At 40.0% G+C, this 14,823-nt stretch overlaps 1 pseudogene; it reads left to right on the top strand.

Moving 5' to 3' along the window:
* The first annotated feature begins 13,016 nt into the window (after window positions 1–13,016).
* Window positions 13,017–14,420, top strand: LOC147674122 (uncharacterized; annotated as a pseudogene).
* The last annotated feature ends 403 nt before the right edge of the window (window positions 14,421–14,823 follow it).

Here is a 14,823-nt window from a genome sequence, read left to right as displayed (position 1 = left end):
ATACAATATTAAACCCTCAAGAACAATAACAGGGAATATGTTTAAAACTGGATAAGTGAGCAAAAACACCAATGGGCTCCTAAAGGGCTGTACCGTGCAATGCTGCCAGCAGAAGGCTTTTAAAAGTGACTAGCATGGTTAATAATCAACCATCAGACACACACTATAGTTTCACAAAATGGCAGAAAGTACAATGCAAGGAAGGAGGAGGCAGGAGGAAAAGTTGAAAATGACTGCCTCAAATCCACAATGGTATCACAATACAGTGGCCCATAGCATGGCAAGGAGGGAGTAGTCAAGATAAAATAGTTGCCTTCTCTGGACCCACTCCCTCCCCCCACCAAAGGAAACACATTAGATATTGCATGGCATAGATTGAACAAAAATATGCCTAGGGCCCACTTTTGTTCCCCATTAATTTAGCCCAGCTACACGTTTTAGGACGCTTTTGCATTGCACAGCCACACTTAGCATGTTTATTTTATGACACAATATTATTTTAAAAATATGCGTACATTTTATTATTATTCGGTTCTTCTTTCTCAGATTCAGTCGGAACATTTCATACAAGGTCGAACAAAATGGAGCCCTGTTTTTCTGTGCTTAGTTAGTGACATCTTCTAACTCAGTTCTTCAACACGGCACCTCTTATCAAAAAAAGCAAGACTTCGGTTTGGAAAACAGAGAGGAGAATTCTGGGAGAGTGGAAAGGTGCTAGACTGTGGCCCCAGCCTAGCGCAACCTGAGATGCGGACCACCTAACTACAAATGCCAGGAATAGGGTCCAGTGCTATATATTCCTGTGGTAGGCTTAGGTAAATGTATAATTTGCCATGATAGGTCAAACAGGTCTATTCAGCAGAATGGGCTCTTGCACAAGCCCCAACTTTATATTGCAATCATGTTGGCTGGATAAGGGCTCTCCGTATCATGTAATAACCATAAGGTCAAACTCACAACTGCAGCCACAATACTCTATTAAACAGGATGCTAAAGCACCTTATAGAGAAATACTCTCCCAATTAGAGTACCAGGGAGCTATTGAACCCTGTGTCTCACAAATGAATAATCCTCTTTTATCCTGTTTTAAAACGGGAGCATTCATATCGCATTGTAAGGACATTTAAACAGTCATACATGCACTTTTGCAATGCAAAACACAAAGTATGGCACTTATTAATAATATACAGCCAGATTCATCAACGGAAATTTGGCTCGCAAAGGGCCAGATTCTGAGATTCTGGCCCTTTGCGAGCGCAATTTTTGCATTTGGGATTCATCATCCCAAATGCAAAAAATCGCTAATATAGAATTCGCAAATTTGTGAGGAATTGCATTTAAGGAATCTCTATTTGAGATTCCTTAAATGCAATTCATGAAACATTTAAAAATAGCGAATTCGCTATTTTGGGCAGCTATTTACCACAAAGTCAAACCTCGTAGTAAATAGCGGAAACTTAGAAAAATGCACCTAAGTGCATTTTTCTAAGTTGTATGTTACACACACACATGTCCTTGGGACATGTGTGTGCGTAACACCAGCATCCAATATCATTTCAGGGGTGCAACAGGGTGTCCTTTGGACACCCCTGCACCCTTGAAATCGCAAACTCAACCTGTGAATCGCTAATAGCGATTTGCACATTGATATGTCTTCCGATTCGGTTCGGTTCAAAAACTTTTATTCGATTAACATTCTGTTAAATCATAAAAGTTACATTGACAAGTTCGAATAGATAATATAAAAACACATGGTTATAATGCACTTAAAAAAGAGACAAACAGCCAGATTCATCAACGGAAATTTGGCTCGCAAAGGGCCAGATTCTGAGATTCTGGCCCTTTGCGAGCGCAATTTTTGCATTTGGGATTCATCATCCCAAATGCAAAAAATCGCTATTATAGAATTCGCAAATTTGTGAGAAATTGCATTTAAGGAATCTCTATTTGAGATTCCTTAAATGCAATTCATGAAACATTTAAAAATAGCGAATTCGCTATTTTGGGCAGCTATTTACCACAAAGTCAAACCTCGTAGTAAATAGCGGAAACTTAGAAAAATGCACCTAAGTGCATTTTTCTAAGTTGTATGTTACACACACACATGTCCTTGGGACATGTGTGTGCGTAACACCAGCATCCAATATCATTTCAGGGGTGCAACAGGGTGTCCTTTGGACACCCCTGCACCCTTGAAATCGCAAACTCAACCTGTGAATCGCTAATAGCGATTTGCACATTGATATGTCTTCCGATTCGGTTCGGTTCAAAAACTTTTATTCGATTAACATTCTGTTAAATCATAAAAGTTACATTGACAAGTTCGAATAGATAATATAAAAACACATGGTTATAATGCACTTAAAAAAGAGACAAACTAGTAATTGATACATAGATAGGAGATGACAATTTCATGATAATCAGTATACAGCATTTAACAGTACATCAAGACAAAGAAAGCCCTGTTGCAAATCATTCTCAAACATGATTTTAAAAAAAGAGCTACACATTTGGCTACATACGGTGTGTCTAACATCTGGAGTGCCAGATAGGCTGGCCGACATGTTCTCAACCCCATTTTTCGAAGGAGTGGGGTGATCCAGCGTTTGCGAGTTTGTTCATAATAGCGACAGAACAAAGAATGTGGATTGTCGTTTGCGGTGATACACCGTCACAGGGACATTTTGCCACATAATGAGACCAATTTCGCACCTTGGGGAAGGTTACTAGGCGAAAAAAAGTATTGAAACGAAACCTCGTTAAGACAAATTTCTCATGATTAGTCAAAAAAAATGTTAAATAGGCCTGAATACCTGGGGTGGTTTGGACCATCAGAATTTGCACGTTTGTTGGCTTGGAAACTTCACTTAAAAGGCGGAGGTCTCTCAGATGGTTTAAGCAGAGAGCTTTCAACGCCTTTCTGCTGATGTCTAACAGAGTCAATGGTTCAGTGAAGTAAAAAGCACAATTCAGATCTGTTAGGAAGTTGAAAACTTAGAGAAGCCATGGGATTTTTTTCCATTTCTCCAAAGATAGACAGTCTTGTAGTAGGGAACGGGTAAGGTGGCAATGGAGTTTGGCCCAAATACGGTGCCATAAAAGAATCGGCCGGCATCTAATATTATCAATAATATAATCGATACCCAGCTCGATATGGGAACCGTAATTTGGAGCACTATGGGGAAGTGCCAGAATATATTTTAGGAACCCATTTTGAACCAGTTGTAATCCATCCACAGAAGCATAGCCCCAAACGCCAGCACCGTAGAAGGCTACACTGTGGCATTTTGCATGGTAAATTTTAAGCAGCTCTTTTGGGGCCGGTTTACCCAGTTTTCTTGAGAAGGAAACAAGAGCTGAAGTTGCTCTTTGAAAGAGCATTTTTTTACTTGCAACTCCTGCTTTCCAATCCAGCTGTTTATCCATTCGAATGCCTAGGTAAGGGTATTGTCTAGCACGCTCCAATCTGACCTGGTCAATAAGGATGGATTTAGGTTTCTTCACCTTGGGACCAAAATGCATAACATAAGTCTTACTCTTGTTAACTTTTAGCCCAAGAGATAACATAAACTGGCAATATTTATCTAGTTGTTTTTGCAACTGCGTTAATGTCCTAGCTAAAATAACAGAATCGTCCGCATAAAATAAGGCGGGGATTGGACGATGATTAATAGATGGTAAGTCCTGGCTTCCCTCCAGCATGGCTTTTTCAACCCCGTTGGTATAGAGGTTGAAAAAGAAGGGGGCCAGGACACACCCTTGCTTTACTCCTCGGTTTATTGTAAATAAAGGTGTTAATTCACCGCATAACCCGTATCTCACGCATGCTGTAGCGTCAGAATAGAGCTCGTGGAGGAATTTAATAAGAGGAGGGTCCACCCCAAGATCGCTAAGAATGGACCATAGCTTGGAATGGATCACACAGTCGAAAGCGGAGCTAAGGTCGACATACACTATATATAGGTTGCCGCACTTAGCTCCGGCATATTTACCTATTAAAAGGGTTAATTTTAATGCCTGTTCGACTGTGCCAAGACCCTCCTGGAACCCGTACTGAAGGTCAGTCATGATGTTATTCTCAGACGCCCAATCCTGGAGAAGTTCCAGGATCAGGCGCCCAGCAACTTTCCCCAGGGAGTCCAGGAGAGAAATGGGTCTATAACAGGCAGGGTTATTACGATCTTCTTTTTTGAAGATGGGTAATAGAATGGAGGAGGACCAGGAATCTATGAGGCCAATTTTCGAGACTGCCGCCATCACCTGGGTGACGACAGGAGACCACAATTCTATGTTATTTACAAAAATATCTACAGGGACCCCGTCAGGGCCAGACGCCTTGCCTGATTTGGAAGACGTTAATGCTTGAATGACCTCGCTAAGGCTAAAAGATAATTCAATGGGATAAACCTGTGACCTAGCGGGGTCATCTGGTGGATTGGCCGTTTTTATAGTGTCAACTGGGGACCCCCCGAATATTTTTGAGAAGTGGCTCACCCACACGTCAGCGGGCACAGCCACGTCAAGGTGCTTTGGCACATTAGTATTAGTTAGAAAAGTTGACATGACGACACGCCAAAACTGCGAGCTGTCTTTAGTTAGGCAGCTTTCATGGAGTTGGGCCCATAAGGTTTTCTTTAGCTCCTTTTTACAGTTTTGTTGAGCCACTTTATAAATCTTTCTTAGTTTAGCTATCTCCGTTGAGTTTCTATTTGTGTTATGTAATGCCCTTTTTAATGCGGATAGGGCTTTACGGCAAGCTGTATCAAACCATCTTAGAGATACCTGAATACCTGGTTTATGATTGCGGAATAACTCTGACCGCATTACTAATAAAATCTCAGAGAAACTATTTAAAATCAACTGAGGTGGGGAATCCTCTGCTAGACAGTTGGTTATCCAAGGAAGGGTTTTTGATATAACATTACCACTGATAACTACCGTATCTATTTTGGACCATTTCACAGAGAATCCGTTTAGTTTATCCATGGTCAGTGATTGCTGGGTTAGTTGACTGACCTTTTCAGGATGACGAACACCAGTTTCTATGGTTAGAGTAATACTATTGGGAAAATGGTCACTAGAAATATCTGTACCAGTGCTAAACCGTTGGAGTTTACCTTTTAGCGCCGAAGCGCATAGGATAAAATCAATGGTGCTAAACATGCCCCTACCATGGAAAGTGGGTCTAAATTCAGCTGGAAAATCTGCTAGGTTGTTAGCATAGTCTAGTTCCATTGTGAAAAGGCAATCGTTCAGAGCATTACCCAAAAATGAGTGTGTAAAGTGGGGTAGTGAACAGTCATGCTCGTCTAACAAACCACAAATACCTTTCATATGATTGACACACAGTGGGACATTAGAATCTCCCCCCCATATCACATAGCAAACAAGTGTTGGGTGCTTATTACATTGTTCATTAACAACAAACGAGATTTCTTTTACAGACTTAACACATTCAATTGGGGACAGGTTGTTATAAAAATTAATAAAAAGATACAACATACAATTACTAAATACAACCTTAGCGATTTGGGAAGTTTGCCGTGGTATATAAGACTAATGAGTTCAGTACAACTAAATTGTTTGAGATATACACAACTAAACCTCCCTTGGATCTGCCATGTGTGGTGGTACTGGCTGGGGAGTGGAACGTTTTGTAACCCTGAATATGAATAGGATCTATGGTCCAAGTTTCCTGTAAACAAACTATTTGGTGGGGGGTTACTGTGTCCAACCATGGTTTAAGTTTTAACTTTGAACGAAGACCTGCAACATTCCAAAATAGAACAGAGAGCTGGTAAATAGAGGGTGTGAGCTTTCTGGTATTCAACTTTTGATCTAAAGTTAAAGTACCTGGGCTAAGAGAGGTGTGTGCTAGTGGAACAACAGAAGATGTATCCGAGTGAACTACTTTATTAAAAATAGAATGTTGATATAGTATTGGTGGAGAAATTGGTATTTCTGGAGTTGGTGCTTGTTGAATGGGTAAGATACTGATTGGGGAGGGGGAAGACAAAGAGTCATCTAGGTGGTCTAGTAAGTTAGGCACTGGAGAAAATGCCATCCAGGTGACTGTCGGGTGGTGGTCAATCCACCATCTCCAGGCAGTCATATCTGTTGGTCATAGGCACACCTCTCCATCCAAGGGTTGAGATTTGTTTTTGGAAGTTTTGGTTTGGTCGTGACTCCTGTTGTGCTGTGCGTTCTTTTTATTATTTTTGTTCTTGGGTATTGCTCCCTCCCTAATACCCCGAATTGTGGTAACGGTAGGGTCATCCCTACTCGGGCTAGTGAAAAGAGCTGGTGTCTGCTCCAAGGACGTAGATAAATGAGATGTTTGAAGGGCTGATAGCTCAAGTGAAACTGACAGGTCCACAGAACCTGGGACTGAAAGAGGGTCAACCAGCAGAGTATCAGATTCTAAGGTGCGCAAGGGGTCTTAGCTGCCGCTAATAAGCCCAACGAGGAGCGCTTTGTGGCAGTCAAGTCATGTGAGACCCTCCGTTCCAGTAGAAGTACGCCTTGATTAATGGCGTCATTTGCTTTAGCAATAAATTGTTCGATTGGGCCAGTGGTTTGAGCAGTATGGAGCGCCTTTTTACTCCTGGTCCCTCTAGGAGACATAGTTTGTGATAATAGGACCCAAGAAAGATGAAAAAGCAAGTAAATACACAATAAATGGAGCTAGAGCAAGAAGTAGTTGGCAGTATAATATATACAAATAAGCAAATGTAGGTGGGGTGGCCCAGTCCACTCTTACCCGGTCTTGAACGGGCTTAAACGAGCCCGCCCTTGGCCCGGGCTTTGCTCCGCGCTTGGCCCCGCGCGCGTCCCGCGTGCGTCCCGCGTGCGTTCTGTGTATGACGAGAGGGGGGCGGGAAGAGGACCAGCTGCGGCGAGTCTTCAGCGCTACACCCGCTGGTCCTCGCAGTCCCGCAGGGTAAACGGCGTCTGTAGTTGGCTCCTCTGGTAGTCAGAGAATCTGTGGAAACTGAATCCTCGAGCGGCTCCCGCGAAGCGGGGGCCGCGAGGAGTGGGTTCGTAGGCTGGGAAAAGAACACTTGTCCTGACAGCAGATAGATCGTCCCACAATATGCAATGCGGTGCACAGAGCTCCCAGCGCTCTGTTCTTTTAATCCAGGCGAGAGGGGGGCAGGAAGAGGACCAGCTGCGGCGAGTCTTCAGCGCTGCGCCCGCTGGTCCTCGCAGTCCCGCAGGGTAAACGGCGTCTGTAGTTGGCTCCTCTCGTAGTCAGAGAATCCTTGGAATCTGAAGCCTCGAGCGGCGCCCGCGAAGCGGGGGCCGCGAGGAGTGGGTTCGTAGGCTGGGAAAAGAACACTTGTCCTGACAGCAGATAGATCGTCCCTCAATATGCAATGCGGTGCACAGAGCTCCCAGCGCTCTGTTCTTTTAATCCAGGCGAGAGGGGGCGGGAAGAGGCCCAGCTGCGGCGAGTCTTCAGCGCTGCACCCGCTGGTCCTCGCAGTCCCGCAGGGTAAACGCCATCTGTAGTTGGCTCCTCTCGTAGTCAGAGAATCCTTGGAAACTGAAGCCTCGAGCGGCGCCCGCGAAGCATGGGCCGCGAGGAGTGGGTTCGTAGGCTGGGAAAAGAACACTTGTCCTGACAGCAGATAGATCGTTCCTCAATATGCAATGCACTTATGGCATGGTCAATGACTGAAAAAACTGTTTTTAACAAATGTATTCAGGCTATGTCCGCGCATGAAAGTACCTTTTGCTTAGGGGGGTGGCCAAGTCCAGTCCCTCTCAGTCACTAACAGGCACAAACAGGCCCGCCCTCTGTCCCGGGCTTCGTCCCGCGCCGCTACCTGTGCCGCGGAAGCAGAGGCAGCGCTTTTAAGCACAAGGCAACGCCTCCCGTTTCAGTTGCCGTAGGTGTGGTGTAACAGTGCACCCTGGGTGATATAGTCCTGGCCCCAGGTGCAGTCACAGTAGGTAGCACTCTCGAGTGCGCAGGCAGCCCGCTTCAAGGAAAGAGCACTCTCGGGCACTCAAGCAGCCCGCATCCAACGATAGCTCCCAAACAAAGAGAATTCTCGGGCCGACAAGAACAGCCCGTTTTCGGCCAGCAATTAATCCTCGCTCTTAGGCCCATAGGAATGAATGGGGAGTTATTCCTTATTTGCGATTAGCAATTATCTAATCGCAAATAAGGAAGCTGTAGAAATCGCAATAAATATTGCAATTTCTACATGAATCCCGTTTTGCGAGTCTGTAATAGCGATTCCTTAATAATCGCTATTACAGAGTCGCAAAACATGCAGATGATTAATCAATGTGATAATGCATAAAAAAAATAAAACAACCATGGATATTTCCAAAGGATTTTTCTGCCAGAATAAAGTGCCAGAAAGCAGAGAATAGATGTCCTTCTCAGCACTCAGCTTTCAGTGTCCCTTTGATTGACATTCACAGTCATGGGATATGAAAACAGACTGAGTCTGTTTGTGGCCCGTATAGTGTCAATTAAATACGATATTGACACAGATGCATTGTCCTATGTAAATGATATCTATCTGATGGACGGTGAGTTAAACCCAATTTTTGCCAGAGTAGATTGCATACTATTGGGATTTGCTGAGAATGGCTATAAGTCCTACTTTAAGAATTCTAATATAGCATTTCTAAGTGTCCATTTATTGTGATATGAACTTACACTTGAGGGAAGAAATTTGAAGAAATGTGCACAATTGCAACCTCCAAACACTTTAAACAAACTGCAATCCTCATTAGGATTTCTTCATTTTGGCAGAACGTACATTCCTGATTATTCTCAACACATCAAATCATGCTCTAAATTAATACACCCTCATTTTTTCAAACCATGTTGGACATCAGAACATGTCCAGAGATATACACTCAGATCCTTGCAACCTGACTTACTTGCAACACTTCACTTACATACACGTGTGAATTAACGAATTAATGTAATTAATGTGGTCATCCGTGTCATAGCAGATGCTATTGGATTCCCCTATATCACCTTTAACATATGTTAACCAGTTACAATTACATATACATTTCATTTATATTCTAGTGTGGAAATGTGTTTTGCATCCACTGATTAAATACTGACTGCAGTCCAGATTAAAGAGCGGCAACTTGCACTAGGGAAACGTATTATTGTTGTCACTCCTGTGTCAGCCATACAGGCTCTCTCAAAAGCTAGCATTCCCAGTGCTAAAGCCCTCCATCCCAAATGGATACAGTGGTCAACATCCGTAACAGCTGTAGATGTGGACTTTGTCTTTGACCCATCTTTACAGACACAAGAATTTCTGCAGTATGAGCATGCCTAACCCATGCCCAGCACTGTTTTACCTCTTGAAAAGTATGAAAATATTATTTATACTGATGGTATACAGCCCATCCTGCTATAGGCTCTAAGTACCAATATTCAGTGGTGTGCTCCACTGTTCTTTGTGCGATGTTGGATGGAGAATTTCAACCGCAGAAAAGTCGCACCCAGTCCTTAGGGCACCACACTGAGCAGTTGGCTGAACTGAAAGCTTTGCTTCTTGCACTGGAACATACGGATCCTGAATTCCCCATACTTATAGTGTGTGATTCATTTTGTTGTGAACAGTCCTTTGATGGTAATCTACCTTAATGGCACCAAAATGGATTCAAAGATTCTAAAAGCAACACAATAAAGCATAAAATCCTTTGGGTGAAATTGGCAGACCTATAAGATAGGCTGCCACATACATTATTCATCCTTTGAGTCATCATTGTGTGGGAATACACATTGTAGGGAATTCGTTGGCTGATGAAGTGGCTAAATCTGCAGTTCTGACTCCTACTGTGATTAATGGTTCAAAAATTAGGATAGATAATGACATATTGGCTGGTGTTACTGCTAACAAAGACGGCACCCCTTTACTTAAAGGCTTTCCATCTACTTATATATACCATTTAAGTGAACAGAACATTCCCTTTCTAATGATTACAGGGGTTGGTGATTATTTGATTCCCAACCAAGACCCCAGACGAGCTTTAGTGGTAGCTGAGTTTGAAGGTGTTGCTTCTGAACATGCAGGAGTGGCAGAAGGAATTTTGTTGCTACAGCAATGTTTTTGGTGGCAAGGCTTATATCAATAGGCCCAAAAATATGTCCTTTGTTGTGACATTTGTTACCAAATTAAAGCTTCCACTGTGGCTCATCCACCGCAGACACACCTGTTCATTTCATTTGAGTTTGGCCACCGCGTTCGGCTGACAATTGCACTGTTATGAAAGATATTCAAGTCTTTATTGAAACATTTGCATGCACTACATTCAACTCTGCCTTGGGCCCGGCTTTTGCTTCAAAAGTATATCCAGATTCTATGGTTTTCCTGGGTGTAGAGGTGCATTATTCTTCTCCATATCGACCTGAGAGCAATTCTGTTGTTCAGAGGATGAACCGTGAGATAAAGCAATCCTTGACAACTAGACTATTAGGCACAGGACATTGTTGGATCCATTACCTAAATGGGGTACAAAGAGCACTTAACAATCTCCCTAAACGATGTCTGGTAGCTGGATCCCATACAAGGTCCTCTTTGGCCTCAACATGTATGTTCTAGACCTTGACAGTGCGGACCCTTTGACGTAGATGAATGTTGTGCTGTCTTACAGGCTCTACAAAACTTCAGTGACAACCAATCCAACAAACAGTTGAAGTGGCTGCTGCTTGATTTATGGAGAAACCAGAACCTTCCAGCTGGATTTCACAAGTTGAGGATCTTGTACGGGGGAAAGTTGCAGTGAAAAGAAATTTGTCCCATCATACCAATCACTGGTGCCGGTCTTTGGTATTCAAGGTATTAGAACTGTAATCCTGCCACCGCTTATTGGTTCTAAAGACAATAGTTTTGTCTGCATTGATAACATAAAATTACATCATGTGACTGATTCTAAACAGTAGACCACAAAGAGTCCTTTGTAGTTCCTTAATTCCTTTTGATACCATACAGGAAATTCCTTTGCAGAATATATGCTCACACAAACTAAGCTAACACACAATTAGCTGTAAAAGGCTATGATTATTGGAAGGATACCATTGACATGAAATCGATTTCGGAGTACTAAATCTTGGCAGGTTCAGGGGATGGAGACCATGTTCTGAGCCTGCTTAATTCCAACAAAATAATTTTTCAGAATGATAAAGTTCAGCAGACTACAGTTTTGGGACTGTCACAAATTTAAGGGATGGGTTCCCCTAATATTCCTTCCATTGCCTGATATGGGCCGGGATGCCCGCCACCCCTTCCACCACCAATCCCAATGGAATGTCTGACAAATTATCGAAATTCAGAATATCGACATACAAAAATATCGGAACAAATATATCGAAATCACTAATATCGACTTCCTATACTTATCTAGATATATACAAAAATATTGTTTTTTTAATATCGACATACAAAAACATCGTTTACATTTATATCGACTACATTTACATCGGTAAACAAAAATATCGCTTTCTAAAAAATATATAGACATTAACTATAATATCGACATCAAAAATATCGTGCACTAACATATCGGATTTTCTGCAATATCGACTTTTTATATGCATCTGTTTGCAGAATTATTTAACGTTTTATATGTTTTAACATCTAAATAAACACACACTACTTAAATTAACACTATAGTCACACTATTAATTCTTCAAAAATATACTATTTGTATAATTAAATCACCTACACATATAAATATATTCTATGCTAGTGTTTATAATTTTATAATGTATTTGGTTTTTCACTTCTATTACAAAGTAATCACAACTGAAATTCAAATATACTAACTAACCAATCACAAACCTAATTTTTTAAATAAACCAATAGCAAACTAATTACTACTGACACTCCCCTATATAAACAATTAAACTCTAAACACAAACTACTTGCTAAAAGTCACTGAAGGAGATTCATCTCTCTCTGAATTGCTGCACAACAACTAGAAAAACCAGACTATCAACCTACAATTACATCTTCTAAGTAAGTAAATAAAATAGAAACTGCATTAATTGCTACTACTACTTACTTACCTGCTAAATACCCAGTGTTCCTTTTCTATTCATACTACTTAACATGCTAAATAATTATATAAAACATTTTTTTAGATACTACGACTACTGAATATTCTACACAAAATAACTGTGAACAAAAGCATAGGAATACAGATTATAATAACTATGTAAGTAAATTGACAGTTTTTAATTATGTGCACATAAATCTAAACACACTGAAAGAATGACTTTTTCCCCACATATTTCATTTTTTTCTCAAGGTTCTACTACTGAAAACTGAACTACTAATGAACTAAGGACATCAGTACTATTTCTACATTACATTTTACTAAGTAAGTATTAGTCAACTGAAATAAATGTGGAAAAAACCTAAAAACTTTTTCACTTGTTCTAATCAGTTTGTATTATATATTGTTTTTTTACAGAGCAAACACTACAAATAGATATACAGACATTATACAGAACTCCACATTCGGAATAATAAATATACTAATCACTAAGTAAGTATATTAAAGAACATAATTACCAGATAGTCTGTAAAAAAACCTACCAACATGGTGATTATTCTAACACATATGTTCCTTATTTTTTTAAGATAACACTACAAACTACTCTCCATAAGCCGAAGAAACAACTATGCTGGCAAAAACCTACAAAAAAATATATGTAAGTATCTTCACAATGTGAATCATACATCTACACTTATTAGTATCCACTTTTGTAGTACAAATTAGCTCTAACATTGTAAATATACACAAACATTTTTTAGTAATATACTATTTTCATGTTTTTCATAACAGCTACAACAACATCACAAACAAGTATCCCCAACTAAGGAATAAAGCAGATCCTAATTTTGCAGTGAATTCTAAAACACGTAAGTATATACATTCCTACTTATCACTAACTTAGATTAATTTTCACATTTTATTTGACATTAACTATTATATATATATTTTGTAGATATACAAAGTACAACATGACCGAAGGAGCTGAATTTGTGACCAGCCAGAAAGGAAAACTATTACTGTGCTACATGGGTTACACTTATACACAAGAAAAGCAATATGGCATGAAAGTTAATAGGAAATGTTGTAAATATTATTCTAACAAGTGCTATGGAAGAGCAACAACTAGAGAAGCTACAGTACTGTATACTAGGGAACACAATCATCCACCTAATGTTACTGAAATAGAAGTTAGAACAGCTTTGGAAAATATAAAAGAAGCTAGTACAGGTTCCCAAAAGCAAACAAATGTCATATTAAAAGAAGCCATTCCTAAAATCCCTAAAACTGCCACAACCCAAATGCCAAATATTCTCTCCTTAAAAAGAACTATAGCACAAACTAAAAAAGCTACTACTACTACAACACTATCTCCCAGAACATATCATGATATAAACTTAACTGCTAACCAAATTATAACTTTAAACAAACAACCATTTATTGTTTACGACAACGAAAACCATGACAAAAGACTTATAATTTTTGGTACAAATATGAATTTAGTTAAACTTCAGCAAAGCCAATATTGGATGATGGATGGAACATTTAACATCTGTCCCAAACCATTTTTCCAATTATACACAATACATGGCCTCTACCACACCTGCAACATACCATTACTATATGCACTATTACCAAACAAAACAAATTCCACATATATGGAATTATTAAATATTATAAAACAAAAAACAAATGATTTTTCTCCAGAAAAAATCATTCTAGATTTTGAGCAAGCAATGCTTTCAACTATCCTAAAAATCCACCCCCATACCTGCATTCAAGGCTGCTACTATCATTTAAACCAGTGTTTATGGAGACATCTTCAAAAAACAACCCTAAGTGTAGAATATGCTACAAACTCATATTTTGCTTTCCAAATTAAAAAACTCATTGCACTTGCTTATGTCCCAGAAACAGACGTAGCAGAACACTTCAACATTCTTATAGACAGCCCTTTCTACAAACAAAGCGAAGCTAAGTTAAGTCCATTTCTCGACTACTTTGAAGACACCTGGGTAGGCAGACTCCACAGATCTGGCCACAGAAGAAATCCCAAATTCCTAATACCCTGGTGAAACGTTTACAGAAGAACCCTTAATGGGGAATCTAAAACTAACAATGCGGTAGAAGGTTGGCACAATGCATTTGTACAATCAACTGGCAGAACAAAACCTACTCTAGAACATTTCATTAAATGCCTACAGAAAGAACAGAGCTACCAGGAATTCAGAATGGACCAATCTGGAACTGAACTTGTCCCTAAAACATCAAAACAAAATAAGCAAATGCACAAATACCTAGAAGAACAAGTAAAACTGTACCCTAGTACAAAAGGCATAGAATACTTAAACATCATTGCCAAAACACTACTCTGATTAATTACCAAAATTTTATAAAACACTAAAACTATCACCTAAGTATGCTAAATTATCAAAGGTGAGCTTCTAAAGTATTTAATGTATGCAATATATAGAGATATTCTTCACATATATGCACACATTAAAACAAAATCACAACTAGAAAACAATTCCATATTAAGAATCACATTACCCACCCACACAAGATAACAAAGAAAGGACTTACCAATCATGTTGTAAATCCAATAACGTCCTTCTCCACCAAAGTAATCCAGGTAGTGCAAAAGTAACCCAAAAAAAATGTAAAAATACAACTGTTCCCAAAATAAGAAATCCACATTGTGCAGAGCCATCGAAGAACCATAAAAAACCCGAAAAGTAGAAAAAATAAAGAATCGCTCCAGGAAAACCGAAAAATGTA

The sequence above is a fragment of the Lissotriton vulgaris genome, chromosome 12 (assembly GCF_964263255.1).
Source record: "Lissotriton vulgaris chromosome 12, aLisVul1.2, whole genome shotgun sequence".
Classification (NCBI taxonomy): domain Eukaryota; kingdom Metazoa; phylum Chordata; class Amphibia; order Caudata; family Salamandridae; genus Lissotriton; species Lissotriton vulgaris.
The sequence above is the reverse complement of the archived record's forward strand: the minus strand, read 5'-3'. Positions and strand labels throughout refer to the sequence as shown.